General features: G+C 40.7%; 1 protein-coding gene across 8 annotated transcripts in view; it reads left to right on the forward strand.

Moving 5' to 3' along the window:
- The window catches only part of LOC124148703 (5-hydroxytryptamine receptor-like), a 205,527-nt gene that overhangs the window by 150,363 nt on the left and 37,206 nt on the right, over positions 1 to 17,958 (forward strand). Inside the window, exon 2 of one of the 8 annotated variants that reach the window (XM_048387264.1) lies at positions 7,198 to 7,273. The exons of 5 other annotated variants lie outside the window; for them this stretch is intronic. The gene's annotated coding sequence lies outside the window, so the exon portion shown is untranslated. Of the gene's footprint in view, positions 1 to 2,798; positions 2,909 to 3,018; positions 3,123 to 7,197; positions 7,274 to 17,958 lie in introns of those variants that run through there. 2 more of the 8 variants (XM_046519946.2, XM_046519947.2) reach the window with 2 other exon arrangements.

Below are 17,958 nucleotides of genomic sequence, written 5' to 3' on the forward strand. Positions count from 1 at the left end.
ATACTGACTCCGAGCCGACCAGTCCTTGTTCTAGCCCCTTAATGCCGAGCGCCAGACAGGGTAACAACAAGTACCATCTTTTAACATCTTTTGGATCGAACCCCGGACCTTCCGCTCTCCGGGCGGACGCTCTACCACTAGACCACGGAGGCGGTCACCCATCAGGGGAGGCAATTATGCACAACGTTTTAGCGCCTTGGACGACTGGACCAACCGTGTCCCCGACCAGCAAATAATCTATTGGCCGAAATACTATTAAATACAACACAGATATACCTTTAAACAATACCTTTAAACAATTAACATACACGATATATATGTGACCAACCATGGGAAGGAATCTTAAGGGTGAAAAATCACATTTTGACTTTTCGTTATATTTTAAAACAACATCATCTTCAGAACACAAACATACAATTCACAAGCTTCAATTCATATTTATTACTGAGATACATGACATGACACATGGAGATCTTCACAGAAGTAAGTTGACGGCAAACATCTTCACAGAAGTAAGTTGACGGCAAACGTCTTCATGACGTCATAGCACAATTCTATCCTAGCACCCATAAGGTCACTCACTCACACACGCGCGCGCTCGCGCACTCACACACATATACACACCAACGTCCATACAAATCCGTTGATTAAGGTCGGGGTTGTGGTAGGTTGGTGGTTGAAGCGTTTGCTCACCAGCCGTAACGTCCGGGTTCGATACCACACTTGGATATATTTTGTGTGAAGTATAGTCTATTGTCATCCAAAACTGGCTCCCACAGGAGATATCGCTAGGGTGAGATCAAGCGATATCTACACTGTAGATATCGCTGCAATGAAATTGCATCACAATGCTTTGCAGACTACTGTGAAGTCATTGGTAACCATGACGTCACAATCAAATGACATCACTAATGGCTCTGCTATTGAAGCTATCAGCAGTACTTTTTACACTTAAGACACTGCTTATTACCGTCTAGACACTGAAAAAGTTGGAAGAATGATGTTGGTTGATGAATAAAATCTCGCCCTCGTATCTTTTGATATAAAATATATCGACACTTGTTGATAAAAGTGGAAAAACTCCTCGAAAAACCTCAGAGTTTTTCTACTTTTATCAACTCGTGTTGATTTTTTGATATCAAAAGACACTCCGGTGAGATTCTCTATATCTTAACCAACGTGATATGACTTGATTAGTGTTACTGGCCTCGAAAACCCATCTCACTCACTCATTTTAAAAGACAACGTAACAGGTTGTAGCTCCAGTGGAAAGGCAATATCATCGCGCGTACAGTCCTGCGTCGTTAGCGGGACACGACGTGCGTCAGAGACCTTTGTGTAACGGTACTTGGACCATAAGAATACCCCAAATTGTCCTCTACCCATTGATGTTAAATGACAGCTGATAAGGTGGAATCGGGAAGATGCTTAGATTCAGAGATCAGCAGAATTAACAGCTTGGAGACTTCGTGCCTCTGACTCTCCGCATCTTTAAAACGCCACCTCGAGGTATTGCTTCTCAATAATTTTAAGTTATTGAATTTGTAGGCCTTTGAACTTTCGAATCGACATTTTTATGGTGTGTGAAGAAGCTCCTTTCTGCTTATTCCTGTCAAGTCCAGCTTGTGGGCAGAGGAACGCGGTGGTATAACTATCACCAGAGAGGAAGCCAAATTGAATTGTGGCGATCTTTATATCCTTTTCGTGTAGAATTAGCAGACCTTTCTACAAATCAAAGGTGTCCGCTGTCTCTCGGTGTTTTGAAGAAGTTGACAGCCTGAAGAAGCCACACATCACACAACATTCTTGCTAAATATTTATGAACAGTCACTGACATTAATGCTGCATGCTGAAAGCGCTAACATTACCCACACCATATACAATCATTCCCGTTTTCTGCTTCATAGTGAATGAGTGGGTTTGGTTTTACGCCGCCTTTAGCATAATTCTGGCAATATGACGGCGAGGTACGCCAGAAATTGACTTCACACATTGTACCCATGTTGGACTCGAACCTGGGTTTTCGCTTAACCTAAAAAGTACTCCATCACCTTTCTCCTTAAAGGTACACATACATTTTTATATCTCTGCATGTATGCACATATCTCATACATGGTAAGACTTAGTATTTATGATATTTTGTTATTCTTTTATTTTGAAACTTGCGGGGGCACGGTGGGCCCAGTCGCCTGAGGCGCCGCGATTCGCTGTGCAGAGTTGCGTCCCTTCGGCACGCCAGAAACCTATGATTGTGGGTTCGAATCCCGATTCGCACCGATTATGTTTCTAGGTTTGTCAGCACAATACCCGTGCTCGTGGGTTTCACCGAAGTGGTAAACGTCTAAGACCTGCATCACTTCGGGCTTTCCTGCCACATTAAGCTGACACGCCGCGATATAACTGGAATACTGTTAAAAGCGGCGTTACAACCCAACTCTCTCCATGATATAAGGTTAGGAGGAAAATCCGGGAGTCGCAGTGAAACATACATGTAAACCAATGGGATGACAGAGGGAAGGAAAAGTAGAAGGAACTTGTCCCAATCAATTAATCATGTAAATTCCACTTCTTGTCAACATATCCTAAGGAATCAGGTAGCAGGTTCAATATAAGTTGTTGTTATTAAACAACCAGACCACCCTAAAACCCGTCCTTTTTGACGATAGGACTTCCCTCTCCCGAAAAATAAAACCATTAAAAATGTTTTAAGGACTTAAGATTTTATCCGCCATGGAACTTTTGAACGGCTCCCTCATATTTAGGATAAGGCGGATATGCTAGATCCTGGTGACCTCACAGGATTAGTCAGATAAATAGCATTGTGTCTGTATGCTATGCAGCAGTATTTGACATGAAGACATAACCGTGGCAGGTGTTCCAATGCGACTGCAGCACGTGAAACATCGATGTAAGTGATAAATCATTAATACTCATTGGCCTTTAACTGATATTGATTGGAACATGTTCATAGCCATGTATCATTGTTTATTGGACTCAGACAGTTAATTGCCGCATGGCGTCGTGATCAAACGGGACTGGTTTGTGTGATAGTTTATATGTCCGACAGTATGGATGGGGAAGGCTTGAGGATCATACTAAACCCAGTGGTACATTACCTTGAGGTGAGAGTTATAGTTCAAAGCTTTTAGAATCGTCATAATTGTGACAGTAAATCAACGCACGAGGCTTGGCATTATGGTCACCAGATGCCATCGCTTACAAAGATGCATTGACATTTATGAATTTGATCGTTTCCATTGGGTGTGGCTATGTGTGAATCTTTCTCTATATCTGTTCAATCTGTTAACCGTTTGAGGGTTTTATAACTGACATGTGGTCTCAAGCAGGCTAAATTGGTACCTGTGTGAAGGGGTTATTGTTTTACGCCGTCAGGGTTAGATGCTACGCCAGTGCAACCAGCCTTCCAGCGGGGGCGTTCTTCAAACTCATATTAGTGAGTAAGATGTCGCTTTGTTAGTATTTCAGCTATATCAACGCGTGTCAGCTTAATGTTTGAGGAAAACCCGAAGTGATGTTTGTTTGGGAGTTTTGTATCACTCTGAATCTTTTTGCACAGATCTGAATATGATTGAGTGAGTGAGTGAGTTTGGTTTAACGCCGCTTTTAACAATATTCCAGTTATATCACGGCGTGCCAGCTTAATGTGGGAGGAAAGCCCGAAGTGATGCAGGTCTAAGACGTTTACCACTTCGGTGAAACCCTAGAAACATAATGGGGCGAATCGGGATTCGAACCCACAATCATAGGTTTCTGGCGTGCCGAAGGGACGCAACTCTGCACAGCGAATCGCGGCGCCTTAGACGACTGGGCCACCCGTGCCCCCCTCGCGAACTGTGGCACCTGAAACCATGGCGCTACCCGTGCCCCCTCTCGTGAGAAAGAACTTGAAACTATTATTGATAACAGTAAAACTCCAATCCCGAAGAAAGTGAACTTTGAGGCACATATGTAATCATTGTTCTATTGGCGTTTTTTTTAACCGGTATAATCTCTTTAAAAAAGAAAATCGTTAACTTTACTTTTTCTATTGATTAGTTGTAAGACGTTGGGCTGGCTTAACGCAGCCATCATGACGCTGCGACGGGCGCCATTGTACAAAAATACCTTAGCGCTACGACCGTCGTAAGTCTATGTTAAGATATTATCTCGCTTTGTGCAACGGCACCATGTCTCTCTTTGTTAAGGTATCTCGGTGGTCGTCTCTTATCGGCATGGTTATGTACACAGATGTATACCGAAGTCTCCCAACAAACCTAGAGCGCCAATATCGCCTTGAATATTACTCAGTTCAAATGTGTTAACACCAAGGGCGGTACCAGAATTTTAAAAAGGGACGGGTCCAATAACAAAATCCTCTCTCAGTGTGGGCGGGGGCGGGGGCGGGGGTATTTTATTTTATTTTGTTATACCCCCGACAAAATGTCGGGGGTATATAGTTATACCAAGGTTCCGTCCGTCCGTCCGTCCATCTGTCCGTCCGAAAACTTTGTCCGCGCGATTTCTCTTAAACTATTCAGGGGATTTATCTCAAACTTAGTACATATAATCTGTGTCATATGGAGGGGTGCAGTCCAAAGAAAAAAATTGTTTTTATTAGTTTTCCATTTTTTTATGAATTTTTCAAACCCTAACGTCCGTCTGAAAACTTTGTCCGCGCGATTTCTCTTAAACTATGCAGGGGATTCATATCAAACTTAGTACATATAATCCTTGTCATATGGAGGGGTGCAGTCCAAAGACAGAAATTGTTTTTATTAATTTTCATTTTTTGATGAATTTTTCAAATCCTAACGTCCGTCCGAAAACTTTGTCCGCGCGATTTCTCTTACACTATTTAGTGGATTGATCTCAAACTAAGTACATATAATCCTTGTCATATGGAGGGGTGCAGTCCAAAGAAAAAAAAAAGTTTTTATTAATTTTCCATTTTTTTATGAATTTTTCAAACCCTAAGGCTAACCCTATCCTAGCTATTTACTTTGTAACTACTGACACACTAGGCGGGTCGGGGGTATTAGTGAGCCACGCTCACTTTTGCACTTGTTTTATTATTATTATTTTTATATTTTTTTTATTTTTATTTTTTTTTGGGGGGGAGGGTATCTACAACATACTTCATTTGGTTTACACCCAATTTTTACCCATTCCAACCCCACCTCTTGATCCGCCCAATAACCAATACTGGACGGGAAAGCGAACAGTCTAAATATCTACATATCTCAATCTACAAAAAGCATAATGTTGGAAAGATTTGTGATTCGTTGATTCCTTGACATTGATTTTCAGTTATTTCCAGGGCAGCAATCTGTTTATTCCTGCCATCGAAGACCTGGCACGGAAAAAAATGATAATGATTTTCACAATGTTTATTTCGGTACTACATTTCGGAGAGAGAAGAAATGAAGTGCCTATCGAAAGTGCCCCTCGAAAGAGGAATTTCAACTGTGCACACTTATTCAGCACTTGACACGGTGATCTGTACGGATATAAATCGGTCATTCAGAAATAGATGAAGCATAGCAACAAATTAGATGTCCATCAATAGTTACTCGGAGAAGTATCACGGAAGCTGATTGATATCAGACTAGAACGCCGGCAACAGAAAAGGGGCGTGGGTCAAGTCACCCCATGATAAATGTCAGTTAATGTATTGGCAAAATCTTATAAATATTTATCTGTAATGATATCACAGATATTTGTCGTAATATTGAACCAATTTCTCCTGAACATATATTTGTCTCGCCAAATATAGATTACCATGCGTGGAACGTAACAGATGTCACTTATGATCACCGTGCACGTGCATTTCGTGTCAGAGTCACCGGATATGCACGTGCAGTTCATGTCGTGTTTCATTCAATGTTAGATTTCCCTCAAATGCACGTGAATATTGGGAGAAACCTGACGTAGATTTTGACTGAAATTTGACATCGCCTGCACATGTTATCGACTCCAGATTGCTCTCAAGTTGCACGATCATGTCATATCAGGTTTCAATCAATATGCACGTGCATGCACGTTCAGTCACATTCAACGTGAACGTCACTGATATTAGGTTTCCCACAGTATTCACGTGCATATCATATCAAAGATTTAAGTAATACAACGATCAGAATTGACATTGGGAGTGTGAATGAACCCCAGAGATGGAAGCAATTATGATGTTGTCTCACTCAGCACTCAGACATGTAACGTGGTTGTTGCGCACAAGCCGAAAAAAATCAGTCCTACTTTTAACATCACAAGCAGACAATATTTACTCAGCAACAGAAATATCTCGACACTCGTCCGCTATTGTAACACCCACGTGCTCGGCTCCATGGGGTTAATGCTATTCAGCCTGCCATTTCCACGCCACGGGTCATCATTCATCAGTCAAACCCCTACAGATCCACAGCTGGGTCACACCGAAATACCTAGTTTTCCAACGAGTACGTACTTTCAAGGGCGTACAGTCACCTTTATTTTGCTCCTTCATCAAAAACCCAAACGTAATGTGTGTGAACTCACATCAGACAAATCTCTTCATCTGTAAGGGTTAGGTTGCATCATTTTGGCGCCAATCAAAAATTATTTACAGGACGTGCATGTCTGAAAGACCATATACACACATACAGAGAAAGACACGATCAAATATATAAAGACACACGCATATATCCATATTTTGACACACACAGAATTAATGTACACACTCAGAGACATAGTGTGACATATACTACTCAAAATAAGTTAAAGAACGTTTCGTGACTGATTGACCATAGTACAGTAAACTACGGTTATAACGAACTCAAAGGGACTACTAATTTTAGTTCGTTATAACCGTAATTCGTTAACAGCATAACTACAGCATAACTACAGCATATAGTCGGGACTAAAAAGTTAGTTCGTTATATCCGTTAGTTCGTTATAAGCGTGTTCGTTATAACCGTAGTTTACTGTAATTTGAAAGAATCGGGTGTTCTTTTACTTCTTTCAGTGGTATATCTGAATTGTTTACTAGGGGTTTTCTCGATTCTCGAACATTGTCTGCATGTATCTACAGGGTTAACGAAATACACATGAGTCGTTATTTAGATGCTTGTATTAACCTTGTCGTAACATCCACTGATTTGGTCACACGCCAAGTTAAATAGGTTTCCTGCTTGTCTGATCTACTTCCTTACCTATCATCCCCAGGCAATAGCTACTAGAAAGTCTGCCTCAGAATACACGATGTCTTCCGCTCCATGCAGTAAACAGATTCGAGATATGAGTGAGTGAGATTATTTACGCCGCTTTGAACAGTATTTCAGTGATATCAGTTTAATGAAGGTGGAAAGTCTGAATGATGCAGGTCTCTTATGTTTACCACTTTGGTGAAACCAACGAGCACGGTTGGTTTGTTGTTTAACGCCGCACTCAGCAATATTCCAGCTATATGACGGCGGTCTGTAAATAATCGAGTCTGGACCAGACAATCCAGTGATTGATAGCATGAGCATCGATCCACGCAATTGGGATCGATGACATGCATCAACCAAGTCAGCGAGCCTGACCACCCGATCCCGTTAGTAGCCTTTTACGACACGCATAGTCACCTTTTACGGCAAGCATGGTTGCTGAAGACCTATTCTACCCCAGAATCTTCATGGGTCCCAACGAGCACGGACTAATTATGATACGCGGGAAGCGGTAATCTGGGAATAGAATCATTATCATTATACGACCAGGGGCAGTAACCCTGTTTGTTTGATAGTTTATTTGTTGTTAAACGCCGAATCCAGCTATATGACGGGGATCTGTAAATAATCGAGTCTGGACCAGACAATCCAGTGGATTGACATCATGAACATCGATCCAGGTCATATTTGTTCTGTAATTGGAATCGTGATAATTATTCAGTAGTGTTGTATTTTGTTTTAGTAACAATGTTTCGCTTATTGATACGATGACGGATTCCCACGCTGAAAATTAATTGGCATGTTGATACTCCTCTCTTTACAAATATTTGTAAACTTCCTCGGAACTGTAAGCATCTGATTTTCATTACACGTAACGTGCTTTGATCTTAAGCTCTCTTTTGATGTTGTTTATCCTTCATGGGTCGATTTCTTCAGCAATAGTAAAAGTATTGACGGTTGGTTGTTAAGGAGTACCAATTATAAGGACATTGATGATAATTCTGGTATTGCATTAACCATAGCAAATATTTAGTGGTCAATGAAAGATCTAAAACGGTACAGATGACCATCAAAGATCAGTCAGTGTTTACGGAAGCTCTCTCCATACTTCCTTGTTGTATTGGTTGTGCGTACGTGAACACGTGTTCTCCTTTCTTGCGAACTCGAAGTTCATTCACAATCTTAAAAATAACTATGATGAAGAAATGATAATAACAAGAAGAAAAAGAACAACGATAATAATATTAAGTTTGAAAATATGGTTAATAATAATAATGTTATTAATAAAAATAACAATGACAACAATACTACTACTACCACTACTACTACTACTACTACTACTACTACTACTACTACTACTACTACTGCTGCTGCTACTATTGTCCCTTTTGACACTGATGTAATGACAAGATTCAGGAAAAACATGGCAAAAACGCGGACCTCGCTTTCGAAATGTCACACTTGCATCCCAAGTACCAAGTTGTCCGACTCCCAAGCGGGGGAAGCGGCGAGAAAGACAGAAGGACGGACAGCAACCGTTCTATATACCCCCCACCCCAACTTCATGATGATATTAATAATGATAATTATAACGATTATAACATTTAACGCCAGTTATTGGGTTTAGAGTTAGGAGAACCAAGCTTGGTATACAGGTGGCCTATTGGTGTAATGATACTCCGGACACTTGTGTAACCGGAAAACCACAGTGGGACTTCGACCTCCGCCGTTTACGAGGTTCCGCTGCAGTTACGTTCCCAACTTAAGAATAAACAATATTCTGTCATTGTAAATAAAATTCTGTAATTGACGTGGCACGAACTTCGTCACACATTGTGACGTCAACTTAGTGTTATTGTAACGCCAACCTCGTGTAATTGTAACGTCAACTTAGTGTTTTTGAAACGTCAACTTAGTGTTATTGTAACGTCAACTTAGTGTTTTTGAAACGTCAACTAAGTGTTATTGTAACGTCAACTTAGTGTTTTTGAAACGTCAACTGAGTGTTATTGTAACGTCAACTGAGTGTTATTGTAACGTCAGCTGAGTGTAATTGTAACGTCAACTGAGTGTTATTGTAACGTCAATTTAGTGTTTTTTGTAACGTCAATGTAGTGTTATTTTAACGTCAATTTAGTGTTTTTGTAACGTCAACTTAGTGTTATTGTAACGTCAACTGAGTGTTTTTGTAACGTCAACTGAGTGTAATTGTAACGTCAACTGAGTGTTATTGTAACGTCAACTGAGTGTTACTGTAACGTCAATTTAGTGTTATTTTAACGTCCAGTTTAAATTTCAGTTATGCCACTTTTTCTCAATGAAGTCCATTGTACGATTCCACAATCATGAACATGTGTTTACGAATCATTATCAAACAGTGATGATACCAGGTGTTTGCAAAAATGTGAGCGTATCCTGCCCCACAAGTGGCACACGTTACAAACACATGCAAAGATAAGTCAATTGTTCACCTGCAAAATAACACGGGAACATATGGGACAAGTCACAATATGGAATGCATAAGACGTCATCTTGGTTACTATTGATTATACTTCCCTTAACGACAGGTTTTGTGAAATAATATCAATGTAAACATGTTCAAGTCATAAAATGGCTACGTTATTGCTGACGTGACAGTAAACATTGCTCGCACCCACTTAGATAATGCTGCAAGTTTTATATAAAAGGATTTATTCGACCATGCGCAAGTATGTTGCTTTCTATTCCTGCATCCACGGAGAAGTCCGTGACATGCCATGTATAATAATATCGATTAGAGTAAATGTAACATGACAACCACACTTTAACCATTAGTTTGCAGTGCGATTCCATTAACGGGGCTAAATTATGTAAGAACAGACCTTTACACCATGAGGCTGTTTCGTTCACTTGAGTCCATCGGGACCGAACATGCCCAAGCCTTGTGGATGGTATCATGTTACGTGAAAGGAAGTCTTGTGTTTGAAAGAAATGTTTTTAGAATGAAGCTTTACTTTGGGGAAATTGCATATATGATCAAAGAGTAGCAGTAACAGGATGCGGTTGAAAGACACCGTTTGAAAGACGCTGCTGTGGTTTGACACGCTGTAGCATTGTGTGACAATGTCGCACTGAAAGTGTAACAGCTGTTTATCATGACCGTGCTGTGGTCGGCATTACGCATTGAGACACCGCTGTTGCAACTCGTTTGGTTCATTACTAATGTATGTGCCAATTGTATTGTTCTGTCAAAGCATATGTCAGGAGTCAGGGAGTGTATTGTGTCTCTTCCCAACTTTAATAAGGGATGGTTCTTCACAGCTTATGTTGATAAGGTAGCCCAACATAAATTATTTCTTTTTCGGCTGTTTGAAGATAAAGAGGACTGAGAGTGCTTTGGGTTCAACGACTCTGTGAACAGTATTCCAGTTACATCACGGCGTGTCAGTTTAAAGTGGGAGGAGCGCCCGGAGTAATGCAGGTCTACCAGTTTACCACTTTGGTGAAACCCACGAGCACGGGCATAGTGCTGACAAACTTAGAAACGCAATCGGGAGATATTTTGGGAGGGCTACTGCTGTGCGATTCTAAGCAACAAACAGGTACATTTCTATGCAAATTGTGTGAATTGCAGTGCTACCGGTACGCCAGGACATACTTACCCTTACAACGAACACGTAGTATTGTCATTGTTTTTAGTGATCCATTCATATGATTTTTACTACTATTTCCATATTTACTCCCACTGGAAAATGGCCCCCCATTCTTCCTAAAATACAGCTGTTAGTGAGGAGAAACAAGACATCGTTGCTTAACCGATAAAGCAAAGGAAACTAATGGGTTTTTTTATACTTTATCACCAAAGCATAATAACAGGCAAGCGTCCGTCAACACACATATTCACGTGTAACATGTACTTAGTAAAAAAGAAAAAGATACCACCTTTGATCATTGTGACTTTTAGTCCGAGGCGGTAAATGGCGTTAACCGTTTACCTCGAAAGGTCGGATTACTCGAAGTTTATCAACCGGTTAAGCTTCCAGAACAGTTGTAGCTGCGTTTTAAGGTTAATTTGCCATTCTTTGAATAGGAAGCCACGTTCGTTTTAACCTGCGTATGACTCATGCCAACAGTAGGTTTCTTCTTTCAAACTCTCAAAACTGTTTTGTCAATAAGAAGTTTATCTTTCAAATATCACGTTTCCATGTAAAGAGAGTGTTTACTTTACCGTGTACTTTGGGATGACTTTTGTCATGTTTCTAATTATTCTGTGTTGTCTCAAGACACAGAACTCCTTTTTGGAGTTTTCCTGTTTACATACAGACGTAAACTCTTTGATTTTTTTGTGGCTTGGAAATTCAGTAAGGCTGATGCATTCCTATATAAAGAAACAGCTAGAGAACACAAACATTATTTACCCACAAACATGAACAAAGCAGCGACAACATGGATGTAAACATTCAACATGTTGGAAGAATTCTTGGTAAGAAAAAATCCTTTCCTCTTCTACCACTGTACTTTGACTTAAATGATTATCACATACTGCAAAATTAAAAACAATTAAAAACATGTCGACATCCCCCAAATGCGCATTTTAAAGAACATGTACCACATTTTGAAACTCTTAGCTAAAATTACAATCCGTAATTCAAAAGTTAATTAATATTCACAAGAACATATGAAATTTATGGCTAATAAAATATCTCATTTCCCGCTTTAACGAGTATGATTACCATAAAACTGACTTATATTCAAGCTCCAAACGATCTAAGTAAAATATTTCGTAATAAAACGTAATAAACGAAAATATATTAATATTAATACGACACTTTTATCCAGTTATACCTGATAGAACCATTCAGAAAAATCGGTCAGTATTATTAATGTAAATGTTACGGCTTTAAATATGAGTCTAAGCATCAGTCAAATCATTGCAATGTACAAAAACTGCTCATTTTAATACATGGAATCACGGACTTGTATAGTCCGTGATGGAATTAACAGACGCAGCAGGGACTCCTGTCTGATAAAGCAGTGCGTCGTTCTTCATCCTGTGTGAAGTGATATTAAAGATGCTATGTGCATACCTCTAAATACGAACCTTGTTCGTTTATTAATCTAGAACAGAACCAGTGTGTGCACAGGGTTATCCATAGGCGTATCATGCTGGTTTGTTTACGCCAACATACACATAATATATACATTTCCTTGCACATTGGCATGGTATCAGGACGGAACAATCCAGATATATTGCTGTTTTATTATTCTTACTATTGATTAAGCGTCTTTCTTGAGTTCCGTATTTAATGGATGACATTTTTTTAAAACACATTTAATTGATATATCGTGTATGCATATCACAGAACCACCGCACACTGGGAAAGTCATTGTATGTGAAAGTCAGTTTATAATAAACTGGTCAGCTATTTATCTTCATGTCATCGGTTGAATGCAAGAGCATTGAAAGCTTTTCTTGTTTTTAACCGAAATCGTTTTTCGGTTTATTTTGCTTGCAGTTTGTTGGGTTATTTTCAAAGTAATAAAAGACTTTTATTAAATTCATTATTTTGAATGAGACACTGGTCCAGTTAGGAAACTGATTTATGTCTCCACTTACTCTAACAAATGTTTTTTTTACAGTTTTCATGTAATGCATATCACACAAAAAACAAATCGAGTTTAAGCAGACAGTGTTGTCTGGAAAATAGTATTACTGTGTATAGTCTGGTTATTGCGTGTGATCCTGTTAACTGGGAATACAACTTTACCTCATTAGATCGAACCCCCTTACTCCGGACACCTGTCCTTTATGCTTTCGTTACTCGGCCAGCTGGTCTGTGGTTCGCATCGTAGATTCTTCCCTTGTGCAACCTCTTCTGTCAGCATTATATTCGCGGTTGTAGGCTTAAACAGAGTAGTAATTTATAAAAAAAATAGTACCTGTGATATAAAGTAATTACCCGCAATACTCCACTAGCAGTCATTCCGCGATATGGGGCGTGGGGTAGCCTGGTGGTTAAAGCGTTCGCTCGTCACGCCGAATACCCGGGTTCGAATCCCCACATGGGTACAATGTGTGAAGCCCATTTCTGGTGTCCCCCGCCGTGAAATTGCTGGAATATTGCTTCAAGCGGCGTAAAACCATATGCACTCACTCACTCATTCCGCGATGTAACTGAAATACTTGGAAAAGTCAAAACGTCAAGGCCAAAGAACGACCAGTGTCGAACGTCAATTGTAACGGATACTATGCTATAACTGATCTGCTTGAAATTCAATATGTCAACGCAGTTCCAGTGCCAGTCAAGGAGTTGTTATCGCATGGAGTCGCATCGTGTTGTCGAAAGACGTGACATATTTAGGGGACTATTTTTTATAAACTTATTGAAATTACCAAACCAGGCCTTTGACTTCAACCATAACTGGACAGTTTAGATGTAAGCAAAAATGGGTTTACCATGAAATGAACGTAATTCAAGACGTCAACGCTAGAGAATAGTCAATCTCGATTATCGTCTCGATTATCGTCTCGATTATCGTCTCGTCTCGATTATCGTCTTGGTTATCGTCTTGATTATCGTCTCGGTTATCGTCTCGATTATCGTCTCGATTATCGTCTCGGTTATCGTCTTGATTATCGTCTCGATTATCGTCTTGGTTATCGTCTCGATTATCGTCTCGGTTATCGTCTCGGTTATCGTCTCGGTTATTGTCTCGGTTATCGTCTCGATTATCGTCTCGGTTATTGGCGTAAGAGACCAAATAGTGATGAAAATTATATAAATGGCTCACTGAAACTCCGTGACACTGAGTGTCCGCGAAAAGCGGCCTTCACCCACAGCCTGCGTCGCTGCATTAAACCAAGATTCACCAACAATTGTAATGGAAATGAATGCCCTTCATCACCTCGGCCTTTCCTCCCACATTAGTTTTGGTTTGGTTTGGTTTGTTGTTTAACGCCGCACTCAGCAATATTCCAGCTATATGACGGCGGTCTGTAAATAACCGAGTCTGGAACAGACAATCCAGTGATTGACAACATGAGCATCGATCCACGCAATTGGGACCGATGACATGCATCAACCAAGTCACAACCTCCCACATCAAGTAAGCTGACACGCCGCGATATAACTGGAATGCTGTTAAAAGCGGCGGTAAACCCAACTCACTCACTCGCTAATGGAAATGATGAAAAATAATCCTTTTCCTGTTGACTATAATGGAAGGTCCTTGTTGAGCATAATAGGCCACATTGGCCGTTTCATCATCTGGTATTCCCAGAGGACAATAGGGCACTCAAAACGTTCAACACCAAGTACTAGTAAACCCATGATCCTAGGCATCGGTCGATGGTTCCGATATCTCTATCTAAGCACCAAGGTTCTAATGTATTTGCCTTCGTGAAGATTACTGTTGATAGAAACCATCCCCACATCCAATTGGACGTTGAACCTGCCACACAAGACTCTATTTTACTGGCCGTGCTTCTTTCATTGAGACCTGGCTCTGTCGTTGATCAGATGAGCCGGTTCTCTTCGATTAAGTCGACATTAACGAACATGGCAAACTTGCAGTATCGAACTTAATAATGGAACACGTGTTGTTGTAATTACAGGATTTATAGCCCAGATTTCTAGGAAAAGTTGCTTTGACCTTTCCGATGTGTGGTTCATCGGACTAGTTGCCACTGATGGTGTTGTGCTAACTCCTTATTGTGGAATTTGTCTTTGATGTTCATCGGAGTGCAAATTAGTTTGTCCTTATCCTGCTCCTTTGGTCAAATATAAAAGAGCATCGCTAACACTTTGGGCGTTAAAGGACGGAATGTGTACGAGAAGAGAGTACTGATATTATTGTATAATCGATATTTCAAAATATATATGTAGTCATTGTTGACAAAGAGTCATGCATTCATTAAGCAAATTGAAAAAACCCCATCTCAACCCTTGCAAAATTTAATCGATTTTTAATTTTAGGATCGTTCATTTTTAGATCACCTTACTGAGCTTTTGTCATGGCTATTGTCCGTTGTCCGTCATAACGACTAAATCAATGAAGCTAAAGTTTCATGAACCAGATCCCACCAATATGACACGCCAATTTGTTCAAGAGGTTTGAATCTGATTTTTGTACAAAATGCACTTTTTTTCGTGATATTTTATTTTTTTACCTTCATTTGACATTGGGTTTTGATCATCTCATTATTTCTCTCAAAATGCATTTCGTCGCACTTACATCTCTTCAGAAACCACTGGACCATTAAAGCTGTTACTTCACTTACTTGTCTTCACGAATGATGTCACCTGAATGTGTTTTTCGAATTTTGAAATGGCAACAAGGGCAGCCCCATTGAAAAACCTATCTCTATCATTCAATCATTTGTGTTCAAAATGCAATGATTTTCAGTAAATCTGTTATTAGTAGTGTGGTTAAACATGCATGTTTCGGTTTTCTTGAGATATTTTACATTTTTATCTTGATTTGACCTTTACAGCTCGACTATGTTGAAAACTGAAACCATTTTTTCATGCCCATTACTAAGCCATGTTCATTCAAATATTATCGCTTTGGTATTACAGTGCTCTTTTATTTTCTCAAAATCTCTATTTTTACTCAGGACGGTCGGGTAGCCCAATGGTTAAAGCGTTCGCTCGTCTCGCCGAAGACCCGGGTTCGATTCCCGAAATGGGTACAATGTGTGAAGCTCATTTCTGGTGTACCCCGCCGTGATATTGCTGGAATATTGCAAAAAGCGGCGTAAAATCAGACTCACTCACTCACGCTATTCTTTTCTGTAGCCTTTTGTGAAATTGTGGTGCCGCGCTTCACACTGTATATTTCTCCTTATGATGATATCATATTTTATTTAAACTATTTTATTATTAGTGTTGCTGTTAGTCTTTGGCATCTATGTGGAACTGGAATACTGTTAAAAATGGCTTTTAACTCAACTCATGATCACTCGCTCACTCTTTAGCGGCTATCTGTGTTAGACCGCCTCCGTGGTCTAGTGGTGGAGCGTCCGTTCGGAGAGCGGAAAGTCCGGTGTTCGATCCCCGGCTGCGTCATACCAAAAGACGTTAAAAGATGGTACTTGTTGTTACCCTGTCTGGCGCTCGGCATTAAGGGGCTAAAACAAGGACTGGTCGGCTCGGAGTCAGTATACTGTGTCTGAGTGGGGTATTCATGTTAAACTGCGGCATGGTATCTCAGTGAGCTAGCACTATATAAATCGGCATCATCCCGAACTAGTACAATCAGCCAAACACACACACACACACACACACGTGCATGCACGTCGCTTTATAAGTGCAATAATCTTGGACGCGACGTTAAACCCGATTTCACCTCACCTGACAATTTAAACTGTTAGCTATGTGAGCTACAGTGCCGCGACACCATTTGCCACAACATGCTATGCTATGGTACAGTGTCAGACTCCGGATAACCATATTGTCTCACACAAAGCAGAAAAACGGTTTCCCTTGATGAATATCAAAGTTGACATTTGCTTCTTTTGGTACTGGGGGCAAGGGTGGCCCAGTCGTCTAAGGCGCTGCGATTCGCTGTGCAGAGTTGCGTCCCTTGGGCACGCCAGAAACCTATGATTATGGGTTCGAATCCCGGTTCGCCCCGTTAATGTTTCTAGATTTGTCAGCACCATACCCGTGCTCGTGGGTTTCACCGAAGAGGTAAACGTCTGAGACCTGCATCACTTCGGGCTTTCCTCCCATATTAAGCTGACACGCCGTGATATAAATGGAATATTGTTAAAAGCGGCGTTAAACCAAACTCACTCACTCTTCTGGTACTGGAATGGCACACATCGCTAACGTTATCCCTACCTATGCACATTGTAAAGATGCATATGGTTTGTACTCTAATAAAAGCGACACATGCAGTTCTATATAACCATAATGAATCTGCTAAATTAAGAGTACTAAGTGTTAGAATGCATAGGTCAAGAGTTCACATGATAAACAGGGGAACACGTGGTATAAGGCAAAGTAGGGAATTGCATCGGACATCTTTTTTTGTCACTGACGCGTCAAACTTTGAAATTTCCTCCAAATGTTTACCATAAAACTTTTGAAAGCGTCACGAAGACCGAGTGTTGCAACCCTGATCAAACAACGTTTGTGGAAGTCATATTCAGCTGTTTGAACTACATGTATTCGTAGACAGAGCATGCCTGATTGTGCAACAACAGTTGTGCACATGAAATGTAGACACCAAAAGTTGCAGCTGCTAGAATAACGCTCTACAAACAGTGAGTGGGTGAGTGAGTGGGTTTAACTCCGCTTTAAACAGTATTCCAGTTATATCACGGCGTGTCAGCTTAACGTGGGAGGAAAGCCCGAAGTGATGCAGGTCTCAGACGTGAACTATATTGGTGAAACCCACGAGCAAGGGTATGGTGCTGACAAATCTAGAAACATAATCGGGGCGAACCGGGATTCGAACCCACAATCATAGGTTTCTGGCGTCCCAAAGGGACGCAACTCTGCAATGCGAATCGCGGCGCCTTAGACGACTGGGCCACCCGTGCCACCGCACAAAATACAGAACAAGTTGACAACTGGAAAGTTGAAGTCATGCATATTGGCATACAGCCTTGTTAGGATTTTTTTATCACTCTGAATCTTTTTGCACAGATCTGAATATGAAACAGACCAGGTGGTTTCACTGGTGTCTTTTATCTCTAGGTCAGTGACCGCCTCCGTGGTCTAATGGTAGAGCGTCCGCCCGGAGAGCGGAAGGTCTGGGGTTCGATCCCCAGCCGCGTCATACCAAAAGA

Source organism: Haliotis rufescens, unplaced genomic scaffold, assembly GCF_023055435.1.
Source record: "Haliotis rufescens isolate VD_foot unplaced genomic scaffold, xgHalRufe1.0.p SCAF_69, whole genome shotgun sequence".
In the NCBI taxonomy this organism is placed as follows: domain Eukaryota; kingdom Metazoa; phylum Mollusca; class Gastropoda; order Lepetellida; family Haliotidae; genus Haliotis; species Haliotis rufescens.